The following is a 15230-nucleotide window of genomic DNA, read 5'->3' on the forward strand; positions in this document are numbered from 1 at the left end:
AATATTAAAAATGTCTTCAACTATTTTATTTATCTTAAATAAGATTTTATATTTTTATATTTTAATTTATAAATTCAAATGAATAATACAATATTATGTCATTAATAAGAGTTATCAAATAATTATATTAAATTAAGTATAAATATGAACGGAGACTTTCTGAATGTGAATGTTTGACTATATTCGTTAAATGTTGTGCAGTAATGGCAGGAAGCACCGAGTTATAAAAAAACAGTGCATTGTTTATGTCCCAAAAAACAACAACAAGCTATTTTTAAAAATGGCTTGTTTGACCAGCAAGATGGAGGTGTGAATTTGTACCTATCAAAATAGGGTTAATTTAAACACCATCATTATTGAAAATTTTCACTATGTTTGTCATTATATTTAAAATTATTTGGAAAAATTACTTTTTAAAGAATAGGTATGTTTTTAATATTAATATAGAATATGGTTTTAAACTAGGAAATGAAATATGAGGTGAAAATATTTGTGTAATAATATTAAAATGTACAAATACAATTTAAAATGAAAGATTCGTTGTAGTGTTATAGTTGAAGTCTTATGTTCTTTATTTATAATTTTTATTGGTTTAATTTAAAATGTAAGAAGATAAAAGTGTCCTTATAAATAATTTAATTTATTTTAAATATGGAAGGATAGTTTAATAGTTTCCTCAACTGACCCTAACTTAGGCTTAGTTTAGCATTACTCCTTTGGAGCCATAACCAATACTAAACCGACAATTTTTGGGGTCAAAAGTGCTTTTGAACCTAAAAGCAAAAATAGTTTTTTTATTTTTTTAACTTCTACTTTTGGCAAAATCGCTTTTAAGAGCAAAAGATAATTTTAACCCTTATAAAATATTTTATATAATATTTATATTGAGTATGTAATTAGTTTCTTATTGAAATTTATTTTAAATATATAATATTATATATTTAAATTTTTATTGGCTATATTTTAATATTTAAAATATAATTTATATATTCAATTAAATTTCATAAATAATTAATATTAATTACTTAAAATATATATTTTATATATTAAAATATTAACGACAAATTATAATAGGTTATATTTTATATTCTTACTAAAATATCATAATATTAATTAATTTGAACATTATTTAAATGTATATTTGTTACTTTATAATACCATGTCTAAAATAGATATTTTATTTCTCAAAAGTATTTTTTATAGCAATATTAAACGCTATCTTAAACTAAACTCTTTTAAAAGTACTTCTCAAAATCATTTTTTACAACATTTTTAAAAGAATTTCTCCGAAATAATGCTAAACTAACCCTTAGTCATGAGTTTAGATAATAACTAGATTTTTTATTACCTACAGGTGTGTTTATTTTTTATAAATTTATAAATAATAAATAATATATAAAAAGTAAAATAATATTTAAAATGAATCATATTTTATAAATAAAAAGGAGTTGAAAATAATATAGAAATTTAGAACTCTATTAACAAATAAATTATAATAAATAAAATGTAAGACGCATGCTTCAATTATAATAACGATTTATGATAAGTAAGTTATATTAATAAATACAATAATTATTAAAATTTTCTTTTTTGAAAATCTCTCGCATCCGTTTGCAACATCATGTATAATAAAGTCCAAGAGACAACTAATAATTAAAATAATATTATTATATAATGTCATCATCAATTAAAATGATCTTTCGATTCTCTTTGATGCTATTATCGTTCGAATTTGAGATATTTTTATTTTTAATGCTAACCATTTTAATTTTTTATGGATGGTTTTTCTTAAGTGCTACTAATAGATGCTATTTATAGATCTAAACTTAAATTTTAATTGATGTATAACTTTAACACCAGTTAAGTGATAATTAAAAGATAAAATCAATTTCTATTTATACACTTAGACTTCTATTCAAGTTATAACTTTATTTTTTTATGTTAATAAATAGGAAAATAAAATAATTCATTTTTTAAATAATATTTTAACCTTAATTATTAGTTAATTTGAACGGCTAATAGTGAGTATGCTTAGACTTTTATTGAAGTTATAACTCTATTTTAGAGTCAATAAAATTATCATAATTTATTTTAAATGTCAATTTAATAATATGATAGAAAATAAAGAACATTATCGTCGATTCAAATATTTTTTAGACTCGTACTTTTATATATTATATTATATACATAGATTGCCACCAACTGTGCAATTAAATTTGACCAGTTACTATGATCTATAAATGAAAATTAACAAGGAAAATAATTTTCAAATATTTAATTTAATAAAATAATATATAATATATTAACAAATTAACTTAAATTTTGTATTTAACGAAAGAAAGGCTTGAAAATTAAAAATATACATCGTATAAGAAGAAGTCTAAGTTTATTTTTCTAATTTATTATTATATTAATTTTATGATGGTTAACTATTAAAACAAAATATTAAAAATATATTTTATTAATTTTAACTTCAAACAAAATTGAATAACAAATTCAATCAAGTATCAAACTTAAGTGGTGAAATCCAATGAAGTAAAAGTAAAATAGTAAAATTCAATATAGTATTATTTTAGTTTAAAAGCATATTGACAAATATCAATCAAGATAATTATATATAAAATAAAAAATTATTAAAATATAATAGCAAAATTACATGTTAATCCTTCAAACTATATATTATTTTTATTTGTTAAAAACTAAAAATATAAACAACTTAACGGCTATTTGTAGTATACATCATGTAATTCTGGCAGTGTTTTTCTATAATAGCAAGATTCTCAAATTTAAAAAATTAATTACAAGTTGGAACTTTGAAAACAAGAATGTTTTTTTTTTCTTAATTTCTAGTCGGAAGAGAACAAAGCTGGCAATTGCCAACCACCATAAACTTTTTAGAGTTAATATATATTTTTCTCTGATTATTTATATCTGATTAATAACTAAAATTTAACAACTAATAAAATGATGTCTCATATTAGTCCAACAATTTGATTCGTGACAATAAATTTATAAATATATAAAATTTATAATAAAAAATACACATAAGGAATGAACATATATGTATTTTAGTTTTGCATAATTTATCATATTTTTATAATACTATTAAATTAAAAATACATAACATTTGATGTTTTATACATTTTATATATGTTTTAGATTTTATGTATTTGGACAATATATTTTTATAAATATCAAATTTTATATATATTTTTTTTTCATAATTATATGAATATCTATTTTGGGTATTTGGTAAATAGAGAATTGAGCTTTTTTTAGCTAATTTGGGCATAAATGAAGGATTGGTTTGTTAAACCCTTTAACTGTAGTGTTTGGTAAATGGAGGTTTACAAGAGCTTGTTGAGCTAAAACTTCCAAAACAAAAAACGCTGGGATGGGCAACTTTTTTCAACAGCTGATTGGGAATGAAATATGTGGAATTACATATATGACCATGCTTGCTCAAAAATTACTCCGTTTCCCACATGCTCTAAAACCTAATAGGGGTGCCAAGATATCAGCAGTCTCTATTCTTTCATTTTCAATTTCAATCCAAAGTTCAAAGTAAATCTATAAAAATTAACATTGTCGTGAGAAATTTTTAATCGAACTCATTCATCCTTGAATATTTATGTACTCTTAATTTATTTTTAATTTACTTGTGTAAAATGATTTCTTATGTAACTTTATATTAATTAAAATATACTACTTGGAAACTTTATTCAGAGTGTGACATAATTATCACTAATTTACATATTAAGAACATGACATAATTATCACTAATAATACAGTTTAAAGTTATATTGATATACTATTAATATTTATCGATTTCCACAAGGTTAATATTTGCAAATAAGAAACTTAAGAAATTTGTTTATTTAAAATTTCAAAAATATTCACTAATTAATTTTCATAATGGATATTTTAATTCTTTGATAATAATGGTTTATTTCAATAATTTCACCCAATAAAGACTAAAATATTATAAACAAATAAATATTTAACAATAAAATATGTCATGCCCTTATTTGTCATTTTACACATCAGCTTTTAGCTATCAGCTAAGTTTTAAACACTTTTAAATAAACAGTTAATAGAATCAATTTGTCAAATCTGTTAATAGAATTAGTTGGTCAAACCAAACCAGTAATCAACTATCAACTAATAGCCAAACAGAGCCAATATATATAATTAATTTCAAAATTTCCAGAATGAATCTAGACAAAAGGTTGTCCAGGTTCAAATGCATGGACAACCATTCGTCTAGGTTCATTCACTGTGCAAAAAAATTATTATTTTTGATTTTTTTACCATGTGTCAAAATGTGGGGTGCCATGTGTTAGCATGCTATTAGCCATTAGTGTCACATCAACATATTTTAACAACGTTATTGTTGAGGTATCAAAGCATGTGACAGAATTGAAATTAAGTATCGGTTAGGTAAAAAATTTAGATACCACCTAAATACAAGTGACCAAATTCTTCAATGGACAAAATGTATCTTTTATTTTTTTAAAGAAGTATCTATCTTTTATTTTAACATTATTTTTAATAAAAGAGTATAGATTATTTCGAATTTGAATTAATATCAATGGAAGATATGAATTTAAGGTTTTTTTTATCACTTTTCTTCAGGGGTATTCAATCGGTTAATCGACCCGAACTACCATTAATCGAATTAATCGACCCTTTTAAACCCTTAACAGTTAACCAAACCGAAAGATTTTTAAAAAAATTTAACCCAACCGAACTTTTTCAGTTAATTCGGTCAGTTAACTGAATTTTATATGTTTTTTTTTTTGGCTTAAACAAGTATAAAACATATAAAATATTAACCGAATTAACCGACTTATTAATTTATACTTCCAAAAAATTAACCAAACCGGCTGACCGCCGACCGAATACTTATATATTATAATATTATTTATTAAGTTCGGTTTATTCAATTAACCGATCAATTTTGAACCGAATTAACCGTTAACCGACCTTTTAAAAAATTATTAACCGGCTCTCAATTGAATTAATTCGATTAACAGATCAATTAACCAAATTAATTCGATTTTACCTAAAATTTGCACACCTGCTTCTCCTATGAATTTCCCGGCTTTGCATCCATCATTTGATGAACCAATATGCTTATATGATAAAATTAATGTAGTGAAATGGGTGAATTCTGTTCTAAATTTATTGTAATGATAAGGGATTCACCATCAACTTAAAACACTTCAAACATGTATTTGAGGCCACTAGAATTTCCAATACAATAACTTTTCCATCATATACAAACATTTTGGTTGACTTTTTTTAAAAATTGATTACCTAACATGATTGTGATGTGCAAATGGCTATAATTAACTTAAATCATTTTAATATTTGATGCGAGCACATAAATATGCCAATGATTTAACTATATATATTTTTATCAGCCAATGTAAATACAAAACAAGTGAAGGCTAAAAATGGTTGGTGCAACTTGTCAAATATGAATCTAGGATGCTTATGTCTGCTACTATACTCCATAATAATAATAATAATTATTATTATAATAAGATATAGTGGAATAAAATTATTCATGGATCGAATCGAATTAGATTTGAATCGGGCCAAATAAAAAAATTAAGCCCTTTTTTTAGGTTTTGGACTCCACCCAGTTGTATTAAATTTTTTATATTATTTTGGTATATAAAAATAAATTTAAAGAATATAATACATCAAATACACTAAAAACATTAATATAATTTGATGTAAGGCCTTACTTAAAAGGGGTAAAAACGCGATAAATCGCGTTTTATTTGGACTAAACGTAGAACCCTACTTGGCTTAGGCAATTCCCACATAAGAACGTTACCCCTCCATACCTCTCTCGGGGAGGCTTATAGGAACTTCATAGTAACTCAGATGTACCATGCAAACACGAGGGTAATAACAACATTTTAACTACGATTAAGAGCGTTACCCCCCATACCCCCATCGGGGGGCTTATTATAACATTTCTTTAATTTCACGGTAACTTTTGTTTAAGATTAATAAATAATTGATATCTAACATTCGCTCTAGACCCCCTGAACGAGGGCAAGAAGTGACTATTTATATATTATTGATTTCTTATGCACCATTGATTTAATCAACTACTAATAATTGATATCATGTTAGCTACTTGAATATCATAAGTGACCAATAAAACACCTAGATATTGGAGCTATTTAGTCATGAACAACACTTGTTACCATAGCTTTCAGATTCCTCTAGCTTACAAGATGGCAATGTAACACCCCTAACTCGTCTACGTCGTCGGATTAGGGTTACAGAGTATTATGTCAAATAAGAAATCTCATACCATCACAAAACCAATCAAATATTAATTTAAATATAAATTATACATTAATCATCATTCATGGCATTCATACAAAAATGAGCCTTAAATCAAGTTTATGAGACCCTAAAATCAGTTTGTCAATAATTAGGGACTAATTTGAAACAAACAGAAAAATATAAAAAAACTGAAAATAAGGGTCACACGGTCGTGTGTTCAGGCCTTGTGGTCGAACTGTGCACAGTTCGAAAATAGATTTATCAACAATTGCAAATATATATATCAAATACTTCTACATTTATATGAGGTTAGCAGGGTTGTTGGTGATGCTGCTTGGTTGCTTAGGGGTGGCTTTAATGTCACTCTTTTGCCTAAAGAATGTTCTAGGTTTGATGGTTCACAGAGTTGCACTTCTAATATGAAAGAATTCAGGGACAGTGTTAACTTGCTTGAAGTTGCTGATCTTGGAGCAGTAGATCCTACTTTCATATGATCTAATCTCCAGCAAAGCAATTTCGTTGCCAAAAAGTTTGATAAGGTTCTTGTTAACTTTTCCCGGTTGTTGGATTTTTGTTATTCTTATGCTGAGTTTTTGGCTCTAGGGGTGTCAAACGGGTTTTTTACATTAACATTATAAAAAAAATAAAAAATATCCAAAATGTTATAAAATTTTTTTATTTACCAAAAAATATATAATTTTTTTATTTACCAAAAATTTATAAAAAAAACAAAAAACAAAAAAAATAAAAAACAGAAAAAAAAACCTGGACTGATTTAACAGTTCCCTGGGTGAAGGGAACACTATTGGCGGCACCAAACAAGGGAACCCTGTTGGCGGCACCAAACAAGGGTTCCCTGTTGGCGGCACCAAACAAGGGTTCCCTGTTGGCGGCACCACTCGTGTTATAAACACGAACTCATCCAAATTGAAACAAGAAAAATCAAGAAAAAAAAAGAAAGAAGAGGTGTCATGGAAAAAAAAGAGAAAAGAGAGAGAGAGAGAGGAAAAATCGGTATTTTTAAAAATAATTGATTATGTTATTGTTATTGTTTTGTATAATTTGTATTTTTTTGTTTTAGTTTAGTTATTAAGATTAAAATCAATAAAACTCAAATTAATAGTTTTAGTTAGGGTTTTATTATCAAAATATTACAAAAAAAATAAAAATTTTATAGTATTATTATTATTATTATTATTATTATTATTATTATTATTATTATTATTATTAAGATGTTACTTAGTATTATTGTTAGTAAAAATTAGTATTAATTTTGTAGTTAGTTATTAATAATTTTAGTTAGTATTATTTTGTATATAAAATTATTAATATTATTATTGTGTTAGTTATTAGGATTAGTGGTTAAATGGCTTTCATGTACAAAATTGAATATTGAAACATTAGTTTTTTATTTAAGTTATTTATTATCCGTGCAAGATGTTTTAAGAGATTTTGTTTATTTTTTGACAGATTAAATATTGAAGATGGATGCTAAGTTTTTTGTATGCGTTTATTTCGACGGAGTCATCTTGACAATAAGTGTTGGATGTGTATTTGAATGTCAGCAACAAATAGCAATGAGATTTAATAGAAATGTCTCGTTTGATGAAATGAAGGCAAGGATTAATGCAAAAATTTTAAGACGTTGTGGGAGAAGGATAGTAAATATTTTCTACAAGTTTCCAGTTTCGACAAATCCAGTCAAATTCGTCGAAATGGAACTTGCAGACGACAAAGACGTTGAGACAATGGTCGATCTCTACTGTAGGAATGGGAGTGACAAGAATGCACCGATTCACTTATTTGCTGAGTTAGTCAGTATGGAGCAAAATGCATCTGATGAAGAAGACAGGGCTGAAGAACCGCGGATGGTGGCTCCAATATCATACGTTGATAGTGAATCAACTATGGTTGCGAAGAAGAAGGTGGTGGTGATCATTAGGATGAAGAGGTCGATAGTGATGGTGATCCCGATGTGGACGATGTACCTGATGATATCGACGATGAAGACATTAACGCTTCTTCGATCGGGGAGCAGATGCAGCATATTTTGATACACAATAATCCTGGGCTACACATGTCACTCATAGACCCCGACGCAGCGTATGTAGCTGAGTTCCAGAGTACCCTGAAATAGTTCATAATCACGGACTGGCCGTAACATCTGATGATGAGGAGTTATTCATAGGCCAGAGATTCAGCTGTAAAGAAGAGTGCGTATATGCCATCAAACGGTACAGCATGAATATATCAGTTGATTATAAAGTCACAGTGTCTACTCCGACAATATATGTTGGGGAGTGTTGGAAGGCAGCGGAAGGCTGCAATTGGCAGATGCGAGCTGCATTCATTAAAAGTTATTAGATGTGGGAGATACGAAAATTTGTTGGTCCTCATACATGCACATCAACACGTATGACAGAAGATCATGGAAAACTTGATTCAAAAACAATCTGTACTTGTATAATGCAAATGGTGAAGGACATGCCGACCATTAAAGTTTCGGTACTGATTGCCGAAATGCAAGTACGATTCCAGTATCGAGTCTCATATCGGAAGGCATGGATTGCTAAACAGATGGCGATGGAGTAACTGTATGGAGATTACGATTCATCGTATAACGAGCTTCAAGGTTGGATAGCTGCTATGCGGGAGTATGTACCGGGGACTGTGATTGAGTTGCAAACAAGGCCATTTTACGGCCCGGATGACCAGTTACAGCCGACAAAAAGGATTTTCCATCGGATGTTCTGGACGTTCGATCCATGTGTGGGCATTTCCCCGCAAAGCCACTTGTGCGGTGGATGAGACCGGTCGTATGGAAAATATACACGATCCTACTTCTTGCGGTTTCAAGACGGCAATGTAAACGCGTTCTCCGATAGCATTTGCTATTGTAGATAAAGAGAACATGGAGTCTTGAAAATTCTTCCTCACAAACCTGCGGAGGTATGTTATTAGCAACGATAACATTTGCATCATCTCTGATAGAGGGAAGGGTTTAATTGCAGCAATCAGGCGTTTCGGTGTGCCGTGGAGATCCGTTTACTACATCCGTCACATTGCAGCTAACTTCCACAAAGATTATAAGAACGCAGACTGGAAGAGACAAGTCGTGGCAATGGGTAAATGATAACCTTATATTTTCAATATAAGTTGTAATGTTTCATGTTATGGAGTAACTAGAACTTATTTTTCTTAATACGTATGCAGCGTATGAGTTAGAACCACATATGTTCCGGCAAAAAATGATCCGACTTGAGAGTGACATGGAGGGGCAGACAAACACATCTTTCCGACAATGGTTGGGCATAATGGAGCCGTGGCAATGGGTTCAAAGTTTTGACGAGGGCTTTCGTTATGGCCAAATGACCACAAACTTAGTCGAGGGGATCAACGCTGTTTTGTTAAAAACACGTCATCTTCCGATTGCATCTGTATTTTCTGCTACTTTCTACAGGCTGGCTACTTTGATACCAAGAATGGGTCAGCAGCAAGTCGACCAGATTGAGGCGGGACACGTGTTTGTTGAACATGTCAGGGATACAATGGTCGCAAACCGTCGGTTGGAGAGGTCAATGAATGTAGAAATATATTCACGACGACTGAAAACATTTCGAGTTACTGAGAGCATCAATTGTCGACCTGGTATACCAACTAGGTCCTAATATTGTAAAATTTTTATGTTTAATGATAAAAAACTATACAAATGATTATGATTACATTGTATCCAAATTAAGTTATAAAATAGTATATGGCGTTTGGAATTATTAATATTATATCGAAAATGGAGGCATATAACCTTAAATTAAGCTTTAATATAATGCAACTTTAAAATAATTAAATTGGTAAAAAGAAATTGAACAATAACCACAATAACTGAAACTAGAATAATTAAATTAGAATAATTTAATTGATACAAAAAAGTACAAACGTGTTAATGTACAAACATGTGCCATACACCCCTAAAATTGATGGTTCGATGGTGTAGTCCTAAGGGTATACCTATTCGGAGGTCGACGGTCACGTTCTGGGTGCCCGCGACGACCGACATTATCATTTGGCGCAGGTGGTGGTGTAATAAAAACAGGGAGGAAATCATTTTGAGCAGGTCCCTCATTCGGCAGCGACGAACTTGATGCACCTGAGGGAGTCCCATAATGCTACGGATATGGGCCGGACGAGTAGGATCCGAATAGTTCAAAGTCGTATGCATATTCTGGCCCTGAGAAGCTCGGCAAATTGTCAGTGCCTGACAATTCCGGATGATAGCTATCTGAACCGACAAATCTAGATTGTTCCGGATCTGGCTGGGGCTCCTGCTCGGGCTCCGGTGGTTTCAGAGAATAATATGCCATGGGATCTGCATCATGCTCGGCCGATGTGGACGATCTCCCATGTCGCTGCATGTGCGGGGGGATTACAACCGACTGGCCTCCGTATAAATATGGCTTCCCGCAACTAATGTACCATTGCATATACTCTTCTGATGGTTACGAGTCGGTAGCCATAACGGTCTGAGGTCTTCGACGAAATCGATCATTCCACAGCGCCACAAATTTCCGGTGCTTAATTCCTCAATCTATCACCGATTTTCCTCTCTTATTCTTGCCGTGCACTTCTCCCACCTCACACGGCGGATCCGGGATAGGTTGGATTGCACCAAACTACCGTAGCACCCGATCCCCGTGATACCACTCGACCATGTTGAAATTTATAATTGGTGCGTTAGTGCACCATATGTACGAATGCACGTACGCAGACGAGGGTACCACGGCGGTAATTTCTGGCGTTCGGTATGGCGTCCATATAAACTGCATGATTAATAACATGGTTATAATTAGTCATAACGTGTGCGTAAGATATAGAAAGTAAGATGCCATGAATATGACTATAGCATGAATATTAGAATAGTATCTTACCCCATCCCGGACATACTATTTAATCATGAGGCGGTATAGCGGGACATTGTACGACTGCCCGATACCCGGACAACCACTCCACCTACAAAAAACAAATATAGCGTTTAGAGTTGGTTGGTAACATTAGTCAATATATTATGACTACAAATAACGAGAAGTTATATTTTATCACCTGTTCAGCAGTGGATAAACATACGGTTGGTGTGTAACCGATGCCAAAATGGCATCGATCATGGCGCCAGATCGCAGCAGCAGTGAGAGGCATCCGCCAATGTCGCGAACTTTCGGATCTGTCGCCCGACAAAGCTCTCGATACAAGACTACTAGCACAGCTGAGCCCCAGATATAGGAGCTAACACTGGACAAGTCAGCTAACAGGGGCAAGTACATCAAATGCACCTTGTCGTTGCTTGCATCAGGCATCAGTTCTCCCCCTATGATATGCATGATGTACGCTCGAGCAGCGCACATCAACTCGCCTTCAGTGGCTGTCGCTGATAATTGTCCATACTTGGCTTTCAGCCATGTAAATGATACGCCCGAAAAATATGACTCACCGTCCCCTGGCGAGTCTCCTAGAAGCTGATAGCAAAGTGCATCCGGATCGGTAAATGCAGATAATCCCGTTACGGGACTCCCGTCAATTGGGAGCCCAAGCTACAACGCTACATCCTCCAAGGTCACCGTGCACTCCCCGCACGGAAAATGAAAAGTGTGGGTCTCCGGGCGCCACCGCTCCACTAGCGTAGATAATAAATCAAAGCGCAATACGGTGTACCGGATCTGTGTTACGGACCCAAATCTGGCTAGCTCTAAGTACGGCATCAACCGTGCATCCGGAGTATTCTTCAAAACACTCAGACGGCCCCTTAAAACCCGGTACAAGTCCTGATAGTGTTAAATTACAGAAAAAATTTTACGATAACATTATTTCTTTGTACGTCTATCCTTTTTAAATAAATAGAACCTGTGATTAATAAATAATAACTCATACCGCGTTATTAACCGCATCAGATATGTGGCTTTTTCTGCTAATCAATGAAGCCATTGCGATGCCTGCAAGTTGAAAAAAAAAGTTAGTAAAAAACTCTTACTTCGGCCATTTGTTCGTATTTTTTTCTCCGCATTTTATTACTTTAAAAAATATCTTCATTTCTAATTTTATAATTTTACATAATGTTTTAAATTTATTAAGTTAGTGTGTTTTTAAAATTAAATTACTGTAAAAAAAACCATTATCCCTTCCATTTACTCGTATTATTTAGTGTATTTAGTGTAAAATTAATTTATAAATTTAGTGTGTTTTTTCCTTTTTTATTCTTTTTGTTTTTTACTTTTTTGATATATTTTGGTAAATAAAAAATTATATATATTTTGGTAAATAAAAAAAGTTATAATATTTTGGTAATTTTTATTTGTTTATATTAATTTTTATAAAACCCATAATAAAACATTACAAAATAATAAAATATTAAAAAATACCAAAATATTATATATATATTTTATTTACCAAAATAAAAAATTACTAAAACGGGTTTTTATTTGGTGTAAGAAAAAATCCTTATCCCCGCCATTTGCTCGTATTTTTTCCGATTTTATTACTTTCAATAAAAATATTTTTATTTTTATTTTATTACTTTATATTATTTCATTACATTTTTTAAAAATATTTGTATTAACTATTTCTCAAATTTTTAAAAGTTAGTAATACACTATTATTTTGGCCATTTGTTCGTATTTTTCTCTCCGCATTTTATTATTTTAAAAATATCGTCATTTTAAATTTTATAATTTTATACTTTTTCAATGCATTATATTTAAAATTTATTAAAATATAATTTTTTCGCATTTTCTTACTTTCGTGAATATATAATTTTCGTTTTTCTTTTCGTATTTTATGTTTTCTTAAATATATTTCTTTATCATTTTACTTTTAATGTTATTTTCCTAACAAAACTAATTTCAACATCTTAAGTCAATTTCATAAAAAATTTCTAATCAACATATAATGTACATAACATGAATTTTTTCATGCTAAATATATCTCAAAATTATATATCCTAAATAAATTAATAAAATACGTTAAATGTACTTAACATTATTTTTAACACTCAAATATTACAAAATCTTAAATTAATAATAAAATTACCTTATTTTCTTTTTTTCCTTCCTTCCTTCCCTCTTCTTCTTCTTTCTTTTTTTCTCTTCTCCTTTCCTTTTCTTTCCTTATTTTCTTTCTTTCCTCCCTTTCCTTTTCTTTCCTTCTTTTCTTTCTTTCCTCTCCTTTCCTTTTCCTTCTTTTTCTTTCTTCCTTTCTTTCTTCTTCTTCCCCTCTCCTTCTTCCCCCCACCAACCGACCACCCTTAAATTCAAGGTGGTGCCATGTGAGGAACCCTTGTTTGGTGCCGCCAATGGGTTCCCTTGTTTGGTGTCATGTGATGTTCCTTCACCTGTGGAACTCCAAATCACCAGTTTTTTTTTCCTTTTTTTTGTTTTTTTTATATTTTGGTAAATAAAAAAATTATATATATTTTGGTAAATAAAAAAATTTATAACATTTTGGATATTTTTTATTTTTTTATAATATTAATGTAAAAAACCCGGTGTCAAACCATTGCCCTTTTGTGGTGTGGTTTGATAAACAAGAGTATTCTGTTGTGTTCCTCTGGCCTTGAATCCCGAAATCATATCTTCTTTGAATGTGAATATTCTTGCAGACTTTGGCAGTTACTTTTGGAATTGTGTGGCATGAGGAGAATGGTTGGCTCGTGCGATCAAGAACTATGTTGGGCAATATCTCATCTTAAGGGTAAGTTCCTTATCTCATATCTTTTTAAGGTGGCTTGGAATGCTTATGTGCATTCTATTTGGTGCAAAAGAAATGGTAGATTATTTGGTAGACCTGCAACTTCTGTGGATCATCTGTTAGCAAGAATTCGAGAAGTGGTCCGATACTGTCTTACTGGAAGGCTTATTAATTCTTTGGATCCTTGTAATAGGCAACTTTGTTTGAACTGATTTTTGTTTTTCTTTGATTATTTGGTTTGTTGTACAGAACATTGTTGTTCCTTATTTTTTGTAACAGGTTTTTTGCTTATTGGATAAAATACAAATATTTATCCAAAAAATAACAATAAAAAAAAGAATTATACAATATTCAAACAATAACAACAAAACAATAGCAACATAATAGCGAAATGATAGTAAAACAATGAAAAAACAATAACATTTTTTTTTCAAATTTAGGTTGGGCCAGGGCCTAGCAAAAAAGCTTACCCAAGGCCCAACCTATTTAGAAAACGAGCTTTATTTTTTATCCAAACATATTTTTCAAGTCTATATTTTTACCTAAATCCTTCCACTATTTGATTCGACCCATGAATAAACTTACTTCTAGACAATTCTTATGCTATTTTTTCTCGTGAATGTTGTAAATTTATTTGATGCGGTGATATTATATATATACATTGACATTGTCTGCGAAACTACAGGACAATATTATACATTTTCTCATTATTTTCAATAAGCAAAAACTTGTACTCAATTATACAAAAAAAGTGTCCAGATATACATGACAAATTATAACCTTTTTCTTAAATCATATAAAATTATTTGATAAAATTAACAGGAAAAATAAGTTTATCTCAAAACTGGAAATACATATTTTGGAAATTAGGAATTTTGAAGTAATTAAATTACAATAGAGGGATTAAATTTATAAAAGAAAATATATAATAATAAATTTAGCTTTTAACATTTATTTCTTTTATCACTTTAAAATTTATTTATTTTAATCACTTTAGCTCTTAATTACCTTTAAGCTTTAGTTGAATCAGGGTTTTAGATTAAAAGTTCAATGGACCTTTAAAATTCAAAGAAATTATTAAAAGTTATTATAACATTAACTAAAATCTAAAATTTATATAAATATTTAAAATGATCTATATTAACAATAAAACACACATAAATTATCATAAAAGCTATCATGCTAATATC

This window comes from Gossypium raimondii, chromosome 3, assembly GCF_025698545.1.
Source record: "Gossypium raimondii isolate GPD5lz chromosome 3, ASM2569854v1, whole genome shotgun sequence".
In the NCBI taxonomy this organism is placed as follows: domain Eukaryota; kingdom Viridiplantae; phylum Streptophyta; class Magnoliopsida; order Malvales; family Malvaceae; genus Gossypium; species Gossypium raimondii.